This window comes from Schistocerca piceifrons, chromosome 2 (assembly GCF_021461385.2).
Source record: "Schistocerca piceifrons isolate TAMUIC-IGC-003096 chromosome 2, iqSchPice1.1, whole genome shotgun sequence".
Taxonomy (NCBI): domain Eukaryota; kingdom Metazoa; phylum Arthropoda; class Insecta; order Orthoptera; family Acrididae; genus Schistocerca; species Schistocerca piceifrons.
In genome coordinates, this window is record NC_060139.1 from 1,058,205,275 (window position 1) to 1,058,229,494 (window position 24,220).

At 45.5% G+C, this 24,220-nt stretch overlaps 1 pseudogene; it reads right to left on the reverse strand.

The window, feature by feature from the left end:
* Positions 1 to 1,874: 1,874 nt before the first annotated feature.
* Positions 1,875 to 24,220, reverse strand: part of LOC124776117 — a 38,009-nt pseudogene continuing 15,663 nt past the window's right edge.

The window sequence follows — 24,220 nt, forward strand, 5'->3', positions numbered from 1 at the left end:
CTGTACTAGTGCCGACATTGTGCATGCTCTGTTGCCTGTGTCTATGTGCCTGTGGTTCTGTCAGTGTGATCATGTGATGTATCTGACCCCAGGAATGTGTCAATAAAGTTTCCCCTTCCTGGGACAATGAATTCACGGTGTTCTTATTTCAATTTCCAGGAGTGTATGTGTCTTACAGTGATGTATTTCTGAAGGTACTACCTGCTAGAAGTGCTGCGAATGAGTGAGAAGCAACGAAGTAATAAATTTAAACGTCTTGCATCAAGCTGCGCTTTTTCACGTATCTCAGTGTTTATGGCACTACCTGTCGTACAATGATATAATTTTTCTGATAAATTCAGAGGTGTATATGAATCCTATCTGCAAAATTTGACTCCAGGATATGTAGTAGTGAACTAGTAATAAATTAAAGCGTCATTCCTCATCCGGCAATTTTACTATCCTGACAATGAAAATGTAATAATCGATAAGCTTTTTCCCTTTCTTCATTTTGCAGGGGTTGTCAGCAAGAAACAGTTTCGTACAAATTTGTAATGATGTGTAAAGATTGTTGCAGGTGACTAAGTGCTTTGATTCTCAAATGCTGGATGAATAAAATTTGGGTAGTCGCGCATTGTAAGCTGCATTTCTTTTTCACTCCATCCCCACCCTTCTATAAGTTCTTACTCCCATAGGGATTCTTCCCAGACAATAAGTAAGTGTACCAAGTTTGGTTGAGATCCATTCAAAGGTTTAGGAGGAGATGTGGAACATACATACGTACATAAAAAGATATATGCATACACCTAACTTATAATGTGTAGCAATTAGTGGGTCACTGAACCGTGGAAAAGTTGTATGACAGTTTAAAGTATATTATAATTTAAATAAAGTCTCATTATAATACATTTTTATGAAATTATGGTGTGGCGTTGATGGCCGGAAGGCCCCATCAGGGGAAGTTTGGTCGCTGGGTTACAAGTGCTGTCTCTGGCGACGCCAACTTGGGCGACTTGCTAGTCGGTGATGATGAAATAATGATGATGAGGACAACACAACTCCCAGTCCGTGAGCAGAGAAAACTTCCAACCCGGCCGGGAATCGAACCCAAGCCATCTGCATGGTAGACAAACACGTTACTACTGAGCTAAGCAAGCGGATTTTTATTTCCTGTAATGGATGGAATACATATATACTTACTAGAGAGAAAACTTTTCTAAAAATCAGCAGTGAATGCATAAAAAAAAGAAATGACGCTAACACTATGGTGCACACCAAATGACAGGGAAGACTGCATCGCGACACAGAACATGTCATTCTATTCCAAGTTACTGAGACAAAATGAGAAATTATAATGAAATTCAAGTTGCATGCCAAAACAACTAAGTCACGAGCTGCTCAGCATATGGATCGCGCAACTAAAAAGAGATGGGGGAGGAGGCGAAGCGATATGAAGGGGTGGGGGTGGGAATTAGATGGGCAAATAGAGGGGCGGGGAGGGTGAGAGAATGAGGTGGACAGAGAGATGGGGTGAGAAAGAGATTGCTACAGCAAGAGGGGAGGATGAGATGTGTACAATACATGTGTTGAACGCATATGCGAGTGAAGCCATGGTGAAGAGGCTGGTACATGTAAGAAGAATGGTGGAGACTTTGCACTTCGCGACTATAGCAGAAGTTGATTAACAGAACGGGATACGGACTCTGCACTTGGGGACTATGTCAGGACTGGTTAACACGTGTCAAACCGAGATATGACTCTGCACTTGGTGGTTAATGCGTGTCAAAAAGAAGTACGGATTTTGCACTTTTTGACTGCGACAGGAGTGTCAGAGGGAGGACGGACTCTGCACACGATAATGGCGTCGCAGCGAGACAGGGGCGCCACGGCTGCAGCTACTTACAGCGGCTGGTGGCGGCGAGCTGCCTCCAGCTGGCGAGGTCGTGGCGGGCGGTGGGCTGGCAGCGCGCCCCCGCGCCCGCCCCCGGATGCGCGCCCCAGCAGCCGCCCCCGCCGCCCCCGCCGGGGCACTGCAGCGACACCGAGCCGCCCAGGGCCGCCTCCAGCAGCGCCGGCTGCGCCGTGCCGGCGTCCGCCCCTTCACCCCTGCCGCTGTCCGATGTGGCCTCCGGTTCTGAGTCTAAACACACGTGGCCAGGTGTCATGCCACTTGTCCAACACGCTGGTCGTTCTCTAAACAAATGGCTTCAAGAATTTGCACAAATAATTTAGCAAAGTGAAATTCCTCTTGAGGTGATTTCTTTGACGAACCTCACTATTAGCGTGCTTGTTTGGTTGAACAGTAAATGTTTGAGAATTCTCCCTGGAGAAACAAAGAATTACTAATTGCACGAAACTTCCTGGCAGATTAAAACTGTGTGCCGGACCGCGACTCCAGCTCGGGACCTTTGCCTTTCGCGAGCAAGTGCTCTAGCACCTGAGTTACCCAAGCACGACTCACGCTCCGTCCTCACAGCTTTACTTCTGCCAGTACCTCTTCTCCTACCTTCCAAACTTTACAGAAGCTCTCCTGCGAACCTTGCAGAACTATCACTTCTGAAAGAAAGGATAATTTTTGTTTGTTCTACTCACGTATGTTTTAGCGATTTTACACCATCATCATTGGGTTACGTTTTGTTCTACTTAACGGCACATTTACACTGAAGTGCCAAAGAAACTGGTATAGAAGCGCGTATTCAAATACAGAGATATGTAAACAGACAGAATACGGCGCTGCAGTCTGCAGTCGGCAACGCCTATATAAGACAACTGTCTGGCGCAGTTGTTAGATCGGCTACTGCTGCTGCAATGAGAGGTTATCAATATTTAAGTGAGCTTGAACATGTCGGCGCACGAGCAATGGGACACAGTATCTCCGAGGTAGCGATGAATTGGGGATTTTCTCGTACGACCATTTCACGAGTGTACTGTGAATATCAGCAATTTGGTAAAACATCAAATCTCCGACACCGCTGAGGCTGGAAAAAGATCCTGCAAGAACGGGACCAACGAAGACTGAAGAGAATCGTTCGCAAACTGCTGCAGATTTCAGTGCTCGGCTACCAATAAGTGTCAGTGTGCGAACCATTCAACGAAACATCATCAATATGGACATACATAGTCGAAGGCCCACCCGTGTATCCTTAATGACTGTACCACACAAAGCTTTACGAATTGCTGGAGCCCGTTAACACCGACATTGGACTGTTGATGACTGGAAACATGTTGCCTGGTAGGACGAGTCTCGTTTCAGATTGTATCGAGCGGATGGGCGAGTACGGCTATGGAGACAACCTCATGAATCCATGGACCCTGGATGGCAGGAGGGGACTGTCCAAGCTGTTGGAGGTTCTGTAATGGTGTGTGGCGCGTGCAGTTGGAGTGATATGAGGTCCCTGATACGTCTAGATACGACACTGACAGGTGACACGTACGTAAGCATCATGTCTGATCACCTGCATCCACTCATGCCCATTGTGCATTCCGGCGGACTTGGGCAATTCCAGCAGGACAATGCAACACCCCAAACGTCCAGAATGGCTACAGAGTGGCTGCAGGAACACTGTTCTGAGTTCAAACACTTCCGCTGGCCACCAAATTCCCCAGATATGAACATAATTGAGAATGTCTGGGATGCCTTGCAACGTGCTGTTCAGAAGAGATCTCCACCCTGTCGTACTCTTACTGATTTAAGGACAGCCCTGCAGGATTCCTGATGTCAACTCCCTTCAGCAGTACTTCAGACATTATGGGAGTGCACGCCATGTCGTGTTGCGGCATTTTTGCGTGCTCGCGGGGCCCCTACACGATATTAGGCAGGTGTACTAGTTTCTTTGGCCCTACAGTGTAGTTGTTCACGGAACTGTGCGGCTTTTGGGGCACAGCATGTGCTGTAACACTGGTTCTCATCTGCAGTTGTTTTGACAGTATTAGTTTTCACGTTGTTACAAGTCTATATACTGTATCCACAACAAGCACTGTTTGAATGTTTACGATAGATCTATCTGACATAACAACATATATGGGTGAAAATTCTACAAAACTTCAATGATGTATGCAGAGTGAAACATCACCATAAAACGAAGAAGTCGATGTACGACTTACTGGAAGCTAACGGACCAGGTACCTGTGATATGTTTACCAGGCAGAGGTCACTGTGGGCTTTCAAGTCGACAATAGTCAAATATCGTGGTACTGTCAGTGACAGTAAGCTGTAGTGGAATTCGGTCATTAAAACCATTATCAAAAACAGCGTACAAGCAATAAATTGTCTACATTGTCTATGGTATTCAATTTGGCAAACCGGTCGATTGGACTGATGTTTAATCGCACTTTACTCCATGATCTTGGTGGTTTGGTTCACCACTCAGTTTACCTTCACGCCATGGCCCCAACTCAAATCGTCGTCATTCGTGAGAAATTCAGTGCGAAATCCTTATTACAGTTGCTGTAGTACACGGATGCTAAACTCTTAGAGAATATTCGACAGCTACCTGACATATGGCTGACATCAAAGTATTTGTTGGAGAGGCGTCAGACAGACTCGTGGTGGAGTTTGAAGCGAAATGTCGTCATCGCGTAAGATACTGTTGAGAGGTGCGCCGCAAACTCTAGCGGTCAGAAACTCAGCTCCCCGGCGAAACACTGCTGGTCAAAATTTATTCCAGTCCCAGGATTCGAGTCGCCTTACCTCAAACTGCCACTGCACAGGCGTGCGTTAGCGACCTCGGCTACGGAGGTGGCAATGGGGGGCGCAGTTTAACGTGGAGTCCAAAACACTCCTCAGTACGGCACTTTTTCACATTAAGAAATCATTGCTTGAGATGAGAGGAGCAATAAGTGGACTGCAGAGGCATCGAACCCTGATCCTTTGGAGTACTGCTCTGGCAGTCCACACTGAGCCGCCGAGCAGTGTTGTTCTACACTATTAATAGTTTATAAACAGACGGCATAACACCGTCTGGATCACTATTTTTTATTAATTATGACTGGTTTCCATCTGATTAGCAGACCATCTTCAGATCTAAGTTGGGAAAAAGGAAGGAAAAAAGAACAAAAAGAGAAAGGACACGACTGTATAAAAGATTTACTTGCGTGCAAGCTGGCCTCTGTGGCCGAGCTGTTCTAGGCGCGTCAGTCCGGATCCGCGCTGCTGCTACGGTCGCGGTTTCGAATCCTGCCTCGGGCATGGATGTGTGTGATGTCCTTAGGTTAGTTAGGTTTAAGTAGTTGTAAGTCTAGGAGACTGATGACCTCAGATGTCAAGTCCCATAGTGCTTAGAGCCATTTGAACCGTTTTGAACTTACGTCGTCAGTGAATTTCAGACAAGATTTAAACATAGCGAATATTTAAAGTAACAGTGGCGGCATTATTTATAGCGTTACACTTTGAAAGTTATCTGTTACGTTCACAAATTTAAGCATTCAATTTCTTTCGAGTCTCAGACACTCTGCGAAGATATAAACTGCCGGAAAAAATGCAATACCTTCAAAGACAAGATCATATTATTGACAAGTGATGTGACAGCTAGTCTTAATTTTAGGGATACATGATAACTAATTCAGTCCAAATGAAACACACATGTCGCAGTAAAGGGTGTGCAGACAGTCAAGTTTATATACGTGCCGTCAACGCAGGCGTTTATCCTCGTATACAAACAATCATAAAGTTGCCGAATGTCATCCTGTGAGAGACGGTAGCGAAGGTGTTGCACCTTTTGTAACAATACGGCAGTGGTTTTTGCAGGCTCTGGGGAACGAGGAAGTTCCCGCTTCATCATGCCCCACACGTCTTCAATTGGCGAGAGATCTGGGGATCTTACTGCCCAGACCACAGACCAGCTGTCGTACGCAACGAACAACGTGTTGTGTGGCGGCAGTTGTATGTAGTCGTGTATTGTCCTGCCGGCTGAGAAGGCGCATCAACACCATGTCGAAGAAATGGCAGTAACAGCTTCGGCAACGTAGCGGGGACCGTAGCTGGTTGCTTGGCTGTGCAGAAACACCGCATGCGACAGCACTACACACACACATGAAACGCGCCTGGGGTGGGACCTGTGTGTGATCTCTGTGGAATAGGCAGCTCAGCAGTTCCACGCCACACCAGTGATCCTCCATCAGTCGCCTACAGAGAGAACCTCCTCTCATCACTGAAGACAACAGAGTTCCGGCCGACTCTTTCACCACACCAGAACTGCCGTACTTCGCAGTGTCGCGGTGTCAGCTGTATGCTGGCCAGAGGCACACGTGCTCTTAGTCGGTTCCCAAAGGTACCTGGTGACAAAGCAGGTCCAGCATGTGCCCGGATTTCTTTCCTGGCTGATCTTCGGTGGGCCACTGTTGCTCGCACAAAGCATCAGCACGTCAAGGCTAAGGCCCCCGTAAACGATCAAACATGTTTCACAAAATCGCTCTTATCTAGCCACGAATTTGCCAAGCAGGCCTGTACACGTTCAAATAGTGTTTGTCAGCTTAAACTCACTTCGAAGCAGACGCAATTCGCTTTCGTGTGTATTTTGAGCGCAGCGAGTACGGCCACAAATGCAGTTAAAGCATTCCTGACATTGACTTTGCCACTGTGTTTAAAGAAGAAGAACAAAAGAAGACTCTCGTCCAGGGAATGGCTTAAAACGGGAGATTTACCATGAAAATATGCTAAAGGAAATGTGGTGTCACCGCCAGACACCACACTTGCTAGGTGGTAGCCTTTAAATCGGTCGCGGTCCGGTAGTATACGTCGGACCCGCGTGTCGCCACTATCAGTGATTGCAGACCGAGCGCCGCCACACGGCAGGTCTAGAGAGACTTCCTAGCACTCTCCCCAGTTGTACAGCCGACTTTGCTAGCGATGGTTCACTGACAAATTACGCTCTCATTTGCCGAGACGATAGTTAGCATAGCCTTCAGCTACGTCATTTGCTACAACCTAGCAAGGCGCCATTATCAATTGCTATTTATCTTGTGATGCATGTACCGTCAGACCGATGTTCACCAATTATGGATTAAAGTTAAGTATTCCAACAGCTACGTACTTTATTTGCTAGACTCAAATCCTTTAACTGTTCCAGACCTCACGCCAGCCTGCGTGAGCTTAAACGCGTGCCTTTCGGCTTCACCTCCTAGTTGGTTCAAATGGCTCTGAGCACTATGGGACTCAACTGCTGAGGTCATTAGTCCCCTAGAACTTAGAACTAGTTAAACCTAACTAACCTAAGGACATCACACACATCCATGCCCGAGGCAGGATTCGAACCTGCGACCGTAGCGGTCTCGCGGTTCCAGACTGCAGCGCCTATAACCGCACGGCCACTTCGGCCGGCGTCACCTCCTAGTGGCTTGGCTGTCTTGCCAAGTCACAACAGGAAATAATACTCTCAGAACGGGATGATTTCAACTTTCTTCAAATGGACAATGAAACTTTTTAAAACTTGTTCAGTCCCTCCTAAAAGAGCAAGCTTGCCTCTGAAGTTCGCTCTTATCTAGCCACGGATGTGTCAAACAAAGCTTGTCAATTGGTCCTTACTTTTGAAGCAGACACTTTTCGTGTATTTTGGCTACAAATGAAGGTAAAGCATTTCTAAGATTGCCTCTGGCACTGTGTTTGTAGAAGAAGAAAACAAGAAGCTGGACCCTGGGATGGTTTAAAATGAGAAACATGCAACTGGAAACCTGTTAACGGAAATGTTTCACTTATTACCTCATCATTACATCAGCTTTCTGCGGATGGACAGTGAAACGTTAAAAAAGTTGTTTACTGCTACTTCGCCCTCACATTGAGAAACCCGACACAAGTTTTCGAAAATTTATTCTCTTCTATTTGGTCGCCTAATGACAAGTCATTAAAATACCGCAACGTGGTAACATGTATAATGACTTTTCTGGAGACTAGAAATATACTCTGTAGGAATCAGCATGGGTTTCGAAAAAGACGGGAAATCACGGGAAACGTCAATCAGGATGGCTGGACGCAGGTTTGAACCGTCGTCCTCCCGAATGCGAGTCCAGTGTGCTAACCATTGGACTACCTCGCTAGGTAGAGGCCAGCGGGTAATGATTATATGTTAAAGAGCAGATAACTAAAAATGTGGCAAATTTTTTGAAAAATAACAACACAGGAAACAGTAGCGACAAAAATTCACCTGTAGAAAAAATACGTGTAAGGTTTGATAGCTCTTTGCTTCCTACAGTTTCTTTCAAAAGAGAATAAACGGCGGAGTACAGTGGAGGACAGGTAATAACAATAATGATAGTGACAATTTCGTGTAGCGCAGTGGCACAGTGCAAGTCTTTCAATTGGACGGCACTTCGGCGACGTGCGCGTCCCTAACCTACCCCAGTAACCCTACCAGGGTGAAAGGGACAGTTGAAGGCGCAAGACCTACCGCGAAAAGAGGTTCTGCTCATGGGAGGAAGAATTTTGATTGAATAAACAGTAGACGAAAACATCCAGCGATCTTGTGGGATACACAGCTTGTATAATTATGGCAAGACGTAAGGCACAGTGCAGTACAGCTGTGTGAGAGCAGGTGAGCTCTCAGCTTGTCGTCGCGCAGACCGGTGCAGACGGTGGAATCGGCGGGCGCAGCAGCAGGCGGCGCGGCGCGGCGCACTCACACAGCACGTTGAGGAAGTAGCCCAGCGAGCTGGCGTCGCCGCTGGTGCACTTGTACCAGCCGCTGTGCTGCCGGCTGATGGCGCTGAAGTTCAGGAAGCCGTCGCCAGACTGTGCCACCGGCGGCGGGCCGTCGTCTGCACAGAACGCACAAACACGCCGTCAGCACGCGCAACCGCTCCAGCGATGATATGACCGACATAATTGTTGCTCACTTTACCTCTCCATTTCATCTGAAACACCTTTACATTACCAAATGAAATTCTGCGCCAGCAGCTGTCGAGACAGACAGCCTGGAAGCATTGGTCCTTGTCTGGAAATGATTATGGCGGCGAGATACAGCTCAAAGGAGCTGTGCCACGTTTCAGTGGCACTCCCACGTCTGCAGTGGCTGCCTGAGTTCGTCATCGAGCCAGGTGTGAAACGCAGAAACTGGACAAATATTCAGGAGGGACTGATTAAAATCGCCATCTGGTCGTCCAGATTTAGGTTTTCCGAATTTCCCCCAAAAATTGCACAGACAGATGCCAGGACGGTTCGTTCGAAAAGGTCACGGGCGACTTCCCGTCCCATTCTTCCTGTTTCTGAGCTCCTGCTGCGGCTCTAAACCATGATCTACATCTACATCTACATACATACTCCGCAATCCACCATACGGTGCGTGGCGGAGGGTACCTCGTACCACAACTAGCATCTTCTCTCCCTGTTCCACTCCCAAACAGAACGAGGGAAAAACGACTGTCTATATGTCTCTGTACGAGCCTAACTCTCTTATCTTATCTTTGTGGTCTTTCCGCGAAATGTAAGTTGGCGGCAGTAAAATTGTACTGCAGTCAGCCTCAAATGCTAGTTCTCTAAATTTCCTCAGTAGCGATTCACGAAAAGAACGCCTCCTTTGCCCTAAAGACTCCCACCCGAGTTCCTGAAGCATTTCCGTAACACTTGCGTGATGATCAAATCTACCAATAACAAATCTAGCAGCCCGCCTCTGAATTGCTTCTATGTCCTCCATCAATCCGACCTGATAGGGATCCCAAACGCTCAAGCAGTACTCAAGAATAGGTCGTATTAGTGTTTTATAAGCGGTCTCCTTTACAGATGAACCACATCTTCCCAAAATTCTACCAATGAACCGAAGACGACTATCCGCCTTCCCCACAACTGCCATTACATGCTTGTCCCACTTCATATCGCTCTGCAGTGTTACGCCTAAATATTTAATCGACGTGACTGTGTCAAGCGCTACACTACTAATGGAGTATTCAGACATTACAGGATTCTTTTTCCTATTCATCTGCATTAATTTACATTTATCTGCCATTCTTTACACCAATCACAAATCCTGTCCAAGTCATCTTGTATCCTCCTGCAGTCACTCAACGACGACACCTTCCCGTACACCACAGCATCATCAGCAAACAGCCGCACATTGCTATCCACCCTATTCAAAAGATCATTTATGTAGATAGAAAACAACAGCGGACCTACCACACTTCCCTGGGGCACTCCAGATGATACCCTCACCTCCGATGAACACTCACCATCGAGGACAACGTACTGGGTTCTATTACTTAAGAAATCTTCGAGCCACTCACATACTTGGGAACCAATCCCATATGCTCGTACCTTAGTTAGGAGTCTGTAGTGGGGCACCGAGTCAAACGCTTTCCGGAAGTCAAGGAATATGGCATCTGTCTGTTACCCTTCATCCATGGCTCGCAAGATATCATGTGAAAAAAGGGCGAGTTGCGTTTCGCAGGAGCGATGCTTTCTAAAGCCTTGCTGATGCATGGACAGCAACTTCACTGTCTCAAGGAAATTCATTATATTCGAACTGAGAATATGTTCGAGAATCCTGCAACAAACCGATGTTAAGGATATTGGTCTGTAGTTTTGAGGATCCGTCCTTCTACGCTTCTTATATATAGGCGTCACCTGCGCTTTTTTCCAGTCGCTCGGGACTTTACGTTGGGCAAGAGATTCGCGATAAATGCGACCTAAGTAAGGAGCCAATGCAGTAGAGTACTCTCTGTAAAACCGAATTCGAATCCCATCAGGACCTGACGATTTATTTATTTTAAACCCATTCAGCTGCTTCACAACCCCAGGGATGTCTATCACTATGTCCTCCATACGGGAATCTGTACGAGACTCAAACGGCGGTATGTTTGTACGATCCTCCTGCCTGAAAGATTTCTCAAATGCTAAATTTAAAATTTCAGCTTTGGTTTTGCTGTCTTCCGTTGCCAGGCCAGACTGATCAGTGAGTGACTGGATGGAAGCCTTCCACAGCTCGTCTAGTGTCATGATTTTTTCGCCAGGTGGCCAGATCGGTGGCAGCTTGTGCAAAATTTTACCAATTCGTACAGTGTGGTATCCTGTAGCTCTCTGGCTTACAGGGATAATAATCGTAACTACATTGAATATGTTACTTTTACGTAAATGAATTGAACAGTTTAAATAAATTTAAATTAGTAGTTAACAGTTTAACATTGTGAGCAATAAAATAACATGGCAGAAAATGATGGTAGCAGCGGCAGTCGAATCTGGGAAGACGAACTGCCATCGTGGTTGACCATTCAACCACAGCGTCATTACGTCAATTGTTCCTAAAAAGTCCGTCATACTCTGTGCTTCCACAACACGTTACAAAGGAAAGCACTGACCCAAGGCTGTGAGCAAACGTAGCACTCATAATGCCGGAAGGGATGACGTCACACCGTCCAACACTTACAGCTACGTCCCTGTCCTGAGTTGATTGTAGTGCGGCTGACCACTGAAGCAGAACATGGTACTGGTTTCTAGCTATCGCGGAGCGAGAGCTACAAAACATGTTTTCGCCCATTTTATCTGCCAACTAGCATGTATTCGCAGAGAAATCGCTTAATGTTAGTATGATTTCTGGCCCATATTCGACGAGAAACAGCAGCATTTTAGTGTGCTGTAACAGATTAGCACATGATAACTGGCCGCCAATGGACCAGATACTACCCATATCCTATCTACATTACCTGAAGAAAAACTGAAGCACCCAGGTGGTGGTGGTGGGTAGTGTTTAACGTCCCGTCGACAACGCGGTCATTAGAGACGGAGCGCAAGGAACCATCCCGGCATTTGCCTGAAACGATTTAGGGAAATCACGGAAAACCTAAATCAGGATGGCCGAAGCACCCAGAACTTGGAGCATGTACACACTGCTAGTGTGTGTATAAATGATCAGGCCAGAATATCTCTGTGGCTACATCTCTGAACCTCCCCCCCCCCCCTCATTTCATGGCTTATTATTCACACAATTTTGTCACTCTCACTGTAGTATCCTGAATACATGCCAATGCTTGCGAGAAGACTATAATGGAACGTTTTGTTTCACTTTTTCTTGAGATCAGTATCCTGAAAGGCTTCAACCAATAGACCTCTCATATAATTTTGTGTTTTTGCTTTTTCACATTTGGAAGAGTATCTTTTGTCTTCCTAAATTTGCTCATATTTTCCATGCCATAGAAGAAGATCACACTGATAATCTAAACAGTGTGCTGTGTTTATTCTTACTTTAATTTCGATGTCCCCAACACAGATAACCGCTCGTTTTGAATGAATGTGAGTGTAATTAGAAATGCATGCAACTACGCAGATTCAGGGGGAAGATATTGATTTGACTTTGCAGTAGCAGACTGGGATGGTATTTCAGTGTAATCTTTGAAGTTAGGTCGGCGGCGATAGTTTGTCATGACACTTTGTCGCACTACAGTTGGCTGTGCGCCTCGAGAGATGTGGCCAAGTGGTTGATCCTTTCTAATCCAAGTGCAGAGACAATAACTTCAAATTTTCATCCGTTGAACGGAGTGGAACATTTTAGGTCGAAATAAATAGGTATCGTCCGTCACGTTTTCTGATTGTAGGATACGCCTGCTCTTACTGGCAATATCATCTTGGTGATGGGTCAGTGCGCCCAACAAATTTTGTTCGCTCACTGTCTGCAGAGGCGAGGCAGTTTCGGGTTTAGACTGAATGTACGGCAATGCGGCAATCCGTTGCTATTCCGCGGTCAAGTAATTATGAAAAATTTTGGAAATTTGTGGTAAGGTCTTAGGGGACCAAACTGCTGAGGTCGTCGGTTCCTAAGCTTACACACTACTTTATCTAACTTAAACTAATTGACGCTAAGGACAACACACACACCCATGCCCGAGGGAGGACTCGAACCTCCGACAGGGGGAGCCGCGCTGGCCGTGACAAGGCGCGCCAGACCGTGCGGCTAGCCCGCTCGGCAGTAATTATGACGTACTATGTCTGTACATATATGAACAGTGATATTTGGATGACATTTAGGTCGATTTAGGTTTGTCTATGACTATAATATTCAAGCGTTAGGAACAGTACGGAATTATCGTGAGTGACGACTTTAGTATTTTCTTACGCAAATTCAAAAGGAACCGAACTTGGTCCTTAATCGGTCACGATGCACTTCATGCATCGTGTTAACCTTCTCGATTCTTTCCGCTGTGAGTCAGTAACTGGCTTTGATGATTCATTTATCAGTGTGTCCGCAGCTCGTGGTGTAGCGGCTAGCGTTGCTGCCTCTGGTTTACGGGGTCCCGGGTTCGATGCCCGAGGACTGGGTATACGTGTTGTCCTTATCATTTCATCATCATCATCATCATTGTTCGTGACAATGGCTAGATTGTGAAAAAAAAATGAACTGTGTCAAAACTGGTACTTCGTAGGGGTGCTTCATGACAACGCAGTTGAGCGCCCCACAAACCAAACGCCATCATCATCATTTACCACTGGAAAGTAATGAAATTTGTTTTCAATTACTGAGTGCATTTGAATCTTTGTGTGTGAACCATAATTCTTCTACGTGTTATGTGTTATGAACAACATACTAGAAATCCTGCCTGGTGTGGGGTGAGTATGGCAGTTGGGTGGCGTCTGAACGTCTCTTTTGTACGTTGTTACTAAATAACTTGAAAACTTCGGTCTCTAGAAAAAGCGTATCCCAGTTCAAAATGTAGCCACACTCAACTTGGTCCAAAAGGTATTGTTCATTTTTTTATGTAGGATTAGTTTTTGCGTGTAACGAGCGAGAGAATATGAAAATCTCGCTTTAGGATTTTGAAGGGCAGTTAGAATATTGCGGGTTGCGTAAAACTACGATGGTTAGATCAGCTGAATAACCCTGTACGTGCGTAACATCGAGTATTACGGAACATACTTCTGTTAAATTAATAAGAACGATTCTCAGAATCTTTCACAAACGCTAAGGTGAATAACAAAACTTTTTCAGTTGGTAGGATGCGAAGCAAAACTTTTGGTTTCTTAGCTCCACATGGATTCCTATTACACCACGGCGATGACCTACAATTCTTACATTGTCCTGTGTCATATATCACATGAAAGTTTTAAACGCCGATGAGTCATACCTGAAATTTTATTGCAACAAAAAATGGCTCTGAGCACTATGGGACTTAACATCTATGGTCATCAGTCCCCTAGAACTTAGAACTACTTAAACCTAACTAACCTAAGGACAGCAGACAACACCCAGCCATCACGAGGCAGAGAAAATCCCTGACCCCGCCGGGAATCGAACCCGGGAACCCGGGCGTGGGAAGCGAGAACGCTACCGCACGACCACGAGATGCGGGCTTTATTGCAACAAACTGTACCAATACTGAAATCATTTGTAGAGATCGTCAATGTGTTACTGTTTTGAAACAGGATTTTTCAAAGGACGTAAAGAACAATATAAAGCACGCCAAATACGATCTTGGTAAAATCCGATATGTCGTCTCCCAGGTTTGATACGTTGAGGTGACAAAAGTCATGTTACACCTGCTAATATCATGTCGGACTTCCTTTCACCACATGTAGTGTAGCAACTCGACATGGCATGGACTCAACAAATCGTTGGAATACCCCTGCAGAAATATTGAGCCATGCTACCTCTATGACCGTCAATCACTGCGAAAGTATTTCGGGCGCAGTATTTCGTGCACAAACTGACCTCTCAATTATGTCCCATTAGTGTTCGATGTGTGACCATATCATTCGCTCTAATTGTCCAGAATGTTCTTCAAACCAATCGCGAGCAATTGTGACCTGGTGACATGGCGCATTGTCATCCATAAAAATTGCACCGTTGTTTGGGAACATGAAGTCCATGAATGGCTGCAAATGGTCTCCACATACCCGAACATAACCATTTCTAGTCAATGATCAGTTCAGGTGGACCACAGAACATAGCCCATTTCACATAAACAAAACCCACATCATTATGCAGCTACCATCAGTTTGTACGCCGTGTTCTTGACAAGTTAGTTCCATGGCTTCGTGGGGCCTGTGTCACACTCGAACGCCGTGACCAGGTCTTACCAACAGAAATCGCGACTCATCTGACCAGGTCACGGTTTTGCAGTCGTCTAGGGTCCAACCGAAACGATCGCGAGACCGGGAAAGGTATTGCAGGTGATGTCGTGTTGCTAGCAAAGGCACTTGCGTCGGATGTCTGCTGCCGTGGCTCATTAACGCCAGATTTTGCGCACTGTCCTAACGGATCCGTTAGTCGTACGCCTCACATTGATTTCTGCAGTTATTTTACGCGTGTTGCTTGTCTGTTAGCAATGATAACTCTATTCTCGGTCGTGAAGTGAATGCCGTCGGCCTCTGTATTGTCCATGGTGAGAGGTATTGCGTGAAATCTGGTATTCTCGGCACACTCATGACATTTTGGATATCGGAATACCGACTTCCTAACGATTTTAGAAACTGAATGATCCGTGCGTCTAGCTATAAATATCATTCATCTTTCCCCGTTCAGAGTTTGTTAATTCCCGCCGAGCGGCCAGAGTCACGTCGCACACCCTATTACATGATGCGCCTGACTACAAGTGACAGCCCAGCCAATACACTATCCTTTTACGTACACTACTGGCCATTAAAATTGCTACACCACGAAGATGACGTGCTACACACGCGAAATTTAACCAACAGGAAGAAGATGCTGTGATATGCAAATGATTAGCTTTTCAGAGCATTCACACAAGGTTGGCGCTTGGCGACACCTAAAACGTGCTGACATGAGGAAAGCTTCCAACCGATTTCTCATACACAAATGGCAGTTGACCGGCGTTGCCTGGTGGATTGTTGTTGTGATGCCTCGTGTAAGGAGGAGAAATGCGTACCATCACGTTTCCGACTTTGATAAAGGTCGGATTGTAGCCTATCGCGATAACGGTTTATCGTATCGCGACATTGCTGCTCGCATTGGTCGAGATGAAATGACTGTTAGCGGAATATGGAATCGGTGGGTTCAGGAGGGTAATACGGAACGCCTTGCTGGATCCCAACGGCCTCGTATCACTAGCATTCGAGATGACAGGCATCTTATCCGCATGGCTTTAGCGGATCGTGCAGCCACGTCTCGATCCCTGAGTCAACAGATGGGGACGTTTGCAAGACAACAACCATCTGCACGAACAGTTCGACGACGTTTGCAGCAGCATGGACTATCAGCTCGGAGACCATTGCTGCGGTTACCCTTGACGCTGCATCACAGACAGGAGCGCCTGCGATGATGTACTCAACGACGAACCTGGGTGCACGAATGGCAAAACGTCATTTTTTCGGATGAATCAAGGTTCTGTTTCCAGCATCATGATGGTCGCATCCGTGTTTGGCGACATCGCGGTGAACGCACATTGGAAGCGTGTATTCGTCATCGCTATACTGGCGTATCACCAGGCGTGATGGTATGGGGTGCCATGGGTTACACGTGTCGGTCACCTCTTGTTCGCATTGACGGCACTTTGAACAGTGGATGTTAAATTTCAGATGTGTTACGACCCGTGGCTCTACCCTTTATTCGATCCCTGCGAAACCCTACATTTCAGCAGGATAATGCATGACCGCATGTTGCAGGTCCTGTACGGGCCTCCCTGGATACAGAAAATGTTCGACTGCTGCCCTGGCCAGCACGTTCTCCAGATCTCTCACCAATTGAAAACGTCTGGTCAATGGTGGCCGAGCAACTGGCTCGTCACAATACGCCACTTACTACTCTTGATGAACTGTGGTATCGTGTTGAAGCTGCATGGGCAGCTGTACCTGTACACACCATCCAAGCTCTGTTTGACTCAAAGCCCAGGCGTATCAAGGCCGTTATTACGGCCAGAGGTGGTTGTTCTGGATACTGATTTCTCAGGATCTATGCACCCAAATTGCGTGAAAATGTAATCACATGTCAGTTCTAGTATAATATATTTGTCCAATGAATACCCGTTTCTAATCTGCATTTCTTCTTGGTGTAGCAATTTTAATGGCCAGTAGTGTATATTATGTGTACGCGATACTACCGTCGTCAGTAATACATTCACATCGCTGTAGCACGACTTTTGTCACCTCAGTGTATACCTTTGAGAGAAGTGGAGCCACACTACCTCTCGTAACGTATACGTAAACAAAGGCGCGCGTCTTCGGCAGCGGCGACGTTCCACAGGTGCGGCGGGACCAGGACACCAACTCCAGCTGACGCGTCCCGGCATGCAACGCGCGGCAGCTGGGACACTGCCGGTCTGCTGTACTGACCTTTGACCCAGACGGGCCTGGACGGAGGGTTGGCCTCGACTTCGCACCTCAGGGAGACCGGCATCCCTTCCTCAATTGGGAAGCCGAAGCCAGGGTAGCGGCTGATCATGAAGGACGGAGTATCTGTAAGCAGATGAGTACAGTTGCAACATGTATCTCCATTCATGTGTAAACATTAACAGTGAGTAATTCTACGCTGAACAGCCTGAACAACTTTAAACTGAGAGTCGAGCTGAGCCCTCTCTATACTGTGCGACTGATTATAGAGGCGGACATCTCCAACTCGAAAGCAAAAATCGTGAGCCCCTCTCATTGAAAGCTCCAGAGGCACTGAAATACGAATCTGAATGAAACTAATAGAGCTGCATTTAATTTTATATTGTAAGTGGAAACACTGGAACACGTGAGGCAATACTGACCTTACGACTTATCTTAGAAGAAAGATTAAGGAAAGGCAAACCTACATTTCTAGCATTTGTAGACTTAGAGAAAGCTTTTGACAATGTTGACTGGAATACTCTCTTTCAAATTCTAAAGGTGGCAGGGGTAAAATACAGGGAGCGAAAGGCTATTTACAATTTGTACAGAAACCAGATGGCAGTTGTAAGAGTCGAGGGACATGAAAGGGAAGCAGTGGTTGGGAAGGGAGTAAGACAGGGTTGTAGCCTCTCCCCGATGTTGTTCAATCTGTATATTGAGCAAGCAGTAAAGGAAACAAAAGAAAAATTCGGAGTAGGTATTAAAATTCATGGAGAAGAAATAAAAACTTTGAGGTTCGCCGATGACATTGTAATTCTGTCAGAGACAGCAAAGGACTTGGAAGAGCAGTTGAATGGAATGGACAGTGTCTTGAAAGGAGGATATAAGATGAACATCAACAAAAGCAAAACAAGGATAATGGAATGTAGTCTAATCAAGTCGGGTGATGCTGAGGGAATTAGATTAGGAAATGAGGCACTTAAAGTAGTAAAGGAGTTTTGCTATTTGGGGAGCAAAATAACTGATGATGGTCGAAGTAGAGAGGATATAAAATGTAGGCTGGCAATGGCAAGGAAAGCGTTTCTGAAGAAGAGAAATTTGTTAACATCCAGTATTGATTTAAGTGTCAGGAAGTCATTTCTGAAAGTATTTGTATGGAGTGTAGCCATGTATGGAAGTGAAACATGGACGATAAATAGTTTGGACAAGAAGAGAATAGAAGCTTTCGAAATGTGGTGCTACAGAAGAATGCTGAAGATTAGATGGGTAGATCACATAACTAATGAGGAAGTATTGAATAGGATTGGGGAGAAGAGAAGTTTGTGGCACAACTTGACCAGAAGAAGGGATCGGTTGGTAGGACATGTTCTGAGGCATCAAGGGATCACCAATTTAGTATTGGAGGGCAGCGTGGAGGGTAAAAATCGTAGAGGGAGACCAAGAGATGAATACACTAAGCAGATTCAGAAGGATGTAGGTTGCAGTAGGTACTGGGAGATGAAAAAGCTTGCACAGGATAGAGTAGCATGGAGAGCTGCATCAAACCAGTCTCAGGACTGAAGACCACAACAACAACAACAACAAGTGGAAAATGGAAAAGAAATGCATTCAATCTGTTACCCCACACACACCACCTTCTTTCACATACACCGTGAAGCACCTAAGAAAGGCCAACTGAATAACTCAGCCACAATTAGTAACAGAAGAAAATATTTCAAACAAAATCTGCTTACCTTGTAGTGTGGTGTTCAGGATACAGGATATATGATATTCAACTTTGTTGTTTTAAAAGGATTGGCGTGCTACATTACTTGCCTTTCAATAGAGTTTTGAAGACGTGCACGCTGCGTTAGGTTGTACAGTACTCATCTTAGCTGTTGTCCTTTTGTACGCACATTTGCAAACACATACTGTGAGACTACGATGAAATGTACGATAAGTAATTTAATGACGTCAGATACGAGGGTCACTCCAAGAGAAATGTACATTATTTTTTTAAAAATCCATCTTTTATTGAAAGTTTTATTGAATGTTTCAAAGTTTCAATCCCTCTCAACTGCTATACGCCATCTTGGAACCAGCGGCTGTATACCCGTATGGTAAAATTCTGGACCAGCCTGTTGGAGCCAGTGTTTGGCAGCGTGCACAAGGGAGTCATCATCTTCAAACCTTGTCCCACGAAGAGAATCTTTGTTTCCCAAAGAGTTGATAGTCACGTGGAGCCAGGTCAGGACTGTAAGGCGGGTGTTTCAGTGTTGTCCATCCGAGTTTTGTGATCGCTTCCATGGTTTTTTGACTGACATGTGGCCGTGCATTGTCGTGCAACAGCAAAACATCCTGCTTTTGCCGATGTGGTGGAACACGACTCAGTCGAGCTTGAAGTTTCTTCAGTGTCGTCACATATGCATCAGAATTTATGGTCGTTCCACTTGGCATGGTGTCCACAAACAAAAGTCCTTCGGAATCGAAAAACACCATAGCCATAACTTTTCCAGCAGAAGGTGCGGTTTTGATTTTTTTTCTTGGGTGAATTTGCATGATGCCACTCCATTGATTGCCTCTTCGTCTCTGGTGAAAAATGATGGAGCCATGTTTTATCACTTGTCACAATTCTTCCAAGAAATTCGTCTCCACCATTCTAGTACTACTCCAAAAGTTCGCTGCATACCGTTTCTCTTGTTTCTTTCTGAGCCACTGTCAACATCCTTGGAACCCACCTGGCACAAACCTTTTTTAACGCCAACACTTCCAGTATTCTGCAGACACTTCCTTCCCCTATCCCAACGTAGCGTGACAATTTGTTCACTGTGATGCGTCTGTCAGCAATCACCAATTCGTTAACTCTCTGCACATTGTCTGGAGTGTGTGCAGTACGAGGCCTGCCGCTGCGAGGACAATCCTCAATATTGCCGTGCTCGCTTTCATCACGTAACCTTCTTCCCCACCGACTAACTGTACTGCGATCGACAGCAGCATCTCCATACACCTTTTCAACCTCTTGTGGGTGTTTCCCAGTGTCTCGTTTTCACAGCACAGGAATTCTATGACAGCATGTTACTTCTGACGAACGTCAAGTGTAGCAGCCATCTTGAAGACATGCTGTGACGGCGCCACTCACGGGAACAAGTTGAACTAAGTTTGAAAACAAGCGGAAAGGATGTATCTACACACTGTAAAACTTTCACACATTCAGAATGAAAACTGTATTTTTACAAAAATAGTGTGCATTTCTTTTGGAGTGAATCTTGTAGCTTTGTTACGGCATGTGTTCAAAATGGTGACCATTAATAGTTAGTCATACATGCTGTAAACCGATTGCATGTGGATCATAGTGTACGTTGAATTTCACCCAAGCTGATGGCGGAACAAGCTCGTCTACTACGGTACTTCACGTCTTCGTGAGTGGTTGCAGTTTCATTGCAAACGTGTTATGTCAGTGTACTCCGCAAGTGAAAGCTCACATGCGTTACGTCTGGCGAACGTGCAAGCCAGTTTATGTCGTGAGACCGACCAATACGAGGCTCTCCAAATCCGTTGTCCAGAACCTCTGTAATTCTCGGTGCAGAATCTACAGGACATCCATCGTGTCCAGTGGAATATCCTCTAGTGAAAGTGGCAGTGCCTCTTTTAAGAAATGATAATACATTGCTCTATCACTCTTTTCAACATAGGACTATACAGCCAACAGGTTGAAAATAACTGTTTGGTACACTGACAAGGTTTCGACACCTCTACGGATGTCTTCATCAGAATGATATTTTGAGGGACCGTAAAATTACTTTGGGAGAAAGCAATGGTCAGAATTAAGAGCAGATACGCTAAATTCAAAAACGTTTTTTATTTTTTGACTTGAGCATATCTGCTCTTAATTCTGACCATTCCTTTCTCGCAACGTAGTTTTACGATTTCTCAAAATTTCATCGGTAGGGGTGTCGAATCCTAGGTCATTGTACCAAACAGTTATTTGCAACCGGTTTTCTATATACTCCTATATTGAAACTAAAATACGGTTGCTGAAATCAGCCATGTTTAAAATTGCAACATTGCTCTATTTAAGTTCCTATAAAATAAGATGGGGTCAATAAATCGACTATTTAATTGACCGCACCACACGTTGACCGACCAAGGTCCTGGTTTGTTCTCTTCTATCAGGCACTGTGGGGTCTCAGAGGACCACTAGTGTATGTTGCGAAGCTTGTACAGCCCATGCTCTGTTTGCAAATAACGTCTTCATCTGTTTGTATTTTCCATGGCCCCCCTTCGCAGAACAGTGCTCCTCGTCGAAAGTCATCGCTATGGGGCTTTTTATATAGATACGTAGTATGGGTGAAGTTTGTTGGAATATAATATTCGAAGAATGCATCGTTTACTAATTCCACCCTCGTGTTTGAGCTGTCTAGTTGTAACACGTGGATAGTGTGCTACAGCTGCTAAGACGTCAACTGCGTGTCGCTCATCGGTTGCTAATTCGAGCCATTTACGTGTTTTCGCTTTTGACGTTTCCCGTTTCGTGAAATGCATGTATTAATTTGCAAAGATGAATCACAAAGGTGTCGCACAATCGGGGTACCTCTCTGCATGCAGTCACACTGCTACTCTGATATTTTGACAACGTTCGCCGTAAATAGAAACAATATCAAATTTCTTTTTTAGCTTTTGTGCAGAACATTATGAAGATCCAATAACTTTATGAAGACGTCACCTGCTCGCTGCGACAGCAAAACCAAAGGCTAATGGTGTTCATACTACAGAGAAACACACGAACCCTGCAATGAGTGGCATGTTCTTTACATTTGATGCAATCTATACACTAAATCAACCACATTGTGTTTAAGTTTTTTACTGAAGACACTCCATGATTAACGGACGCTCATAGATAACCAGACGTAACAGAAGATATTAAATTGTACGCGTTTACAAACGCATTTACGAGTAAAATAACAAAGTTGGCTATCAGTCGCCTCTATCCTTCAATCTAAGAAAAAATTATGAACATCATGCTATATCGCCTTTGTAGCTAAGCAGATTTTGTTTGACAGATTTTATCACTAAAAGTGGTTGAGTTATTCATGTGATGTGTCTCAACCTTGTCGCCCTGCCTCCAACTCAATCATCAGTGGTAGCCGCTGTTTGCGTCCGACTCCAACCCTTCTCGTGACAAATTCTCTTGATACTTGTCTCCAACAGGTCCCCACATTTCTCTGAATACAACTCTCTATGGACTGGACGGTCACTCATAGTGTTTGTTTCGCTATTAACTGTTCCTAGAGAAAAACGGCATACTGGCGAGTAACTGAGAACTGTTGGTTGATTTCATCCCACAGTGCTACAAGGCTGTGTCGCATTTAATCTAGTTTTGGCGATTAATATTCACTGATTCCTTTAATTGCTTGTACACTACTGGCCATTAAAATTGGTGTAGCAATTGCTACACCAAGAAGAAATGCAAATGATAAACGGGTATTCATTGGACAAATGTATCTAACTAGAACTGACATGTGATTGCATTTTCACGCAATTTGGGTGCATAGATCCTGAGAAATCAGTACCCAGAACAACCACCTCTGGCCGTAATAACGGCCTAGATACGCCTGGGCATTGAGTCAAACAGAGCTTGGATGGCGTGTACAGGTACAGCTGCCCATGCAGCTTCAGCATGATACCACAGTTCATCAAGAGCAGTGAGTGGCGTATTGTGACGAGCCAGTTGCTCGGCCGCCATTGACCAGAAGTTTTCAATTGGTGAGAGATCTGGAGAATGTGCTGGCCAGGACAGTAGTCGAACATTTTCTGTATCCAGAAAGGCCCGTACAGGACCTACAACATGCGGTCGTGCACTATTCTGCTGAAATGTAGGGTTTCGCAGGGGTCGAATGAAGGGTAGAGCCACGGGTCGTAACACATCTGAAATGTCCACAGTTGAAAGTGCCATGAATGCGAACAAGAGGAGACCGAGACGTGTAACCAATGGCACCGCATACCATCAGGCCGGGTGATACGCCAGTATGGCGATGACGAATACACGCTTCCAATGTGCGTTCACCGCGATGTCGCCAAACACGTATGCGACCATCATGATGCTGTAAACAGAACCTTGATTCATCCGAAAAAGTGACGTTTTACCATTCGTGCACCCAGGTTCGTAGTTGAGTGCACCACCACAGGCGCTCCTGTCTGTGATGAGGCGTCAATGGTAATCGCAGCCATGGTCTCCGAGCTGATAGTCCATGCTGCTGCAAACGTCGTCGAACTGTTCGTGCAGATGGTTGTTGTCTTGCAAACGTCCCCATCTGTTGACTCAGGGATAGAGACGTGACTGCACGATCCGTTACAACCATGCGGATAAGCTACCTGTCATCTCGACTGCTAGTGATACGAAGCCGTTTGGATCCAGCACGGCGTTCCGTATTACGCTCCTGAACCCACCGATTCCATATTCTGCTAACAGTCGTTGGATCTCGACCAACGCGAGGAGCAATGTCGCGATACGATAAACCGCAATCGCGATAGTCTACAATCCGACCTTTATCAAAGTCGGAAACGTGATGGTACGCATTTCTCCTCCTTACACAAGGCATCACAACAACGTTTCACCAGGCAACGCCGGTCAAGTGCTGTTTGTGTATGAGAAATCGGTTGGAAACTTTCCTGATGTCAGCACGTTGTAGGTGTCGCCAAGCGCCAACGTTGTGTGAATGCTCTGAACGGCTAATTATTTGCATATCACAGCATCTTCTTCCTGTAGGTTAAATTTCGCGTCTATAGCACGTCATCTTCGTGGTGTAGCAATTTTAATGGCCAGTAGTGTATGTCCCCTCTTAATAGTATTTATTAGCTGAGTACCAAGCGGTGCGCTCACATTCAGAAAAGAACAGAAGACCTTGAACGATTAGAGAAAAGACGTTCATATTCACAGGACCTGTACATCAATATGTTCTGCAGAAGTGATTAGTATTTGAACCATGTTGGTACGCGGTTTCAAGGTCAACACTGAAATCGGGGCGCGGCACCACCTACCAGTAAAATGTGCCTGCTGCTATCGTTGTCGCTATAAACAGAAGGTAA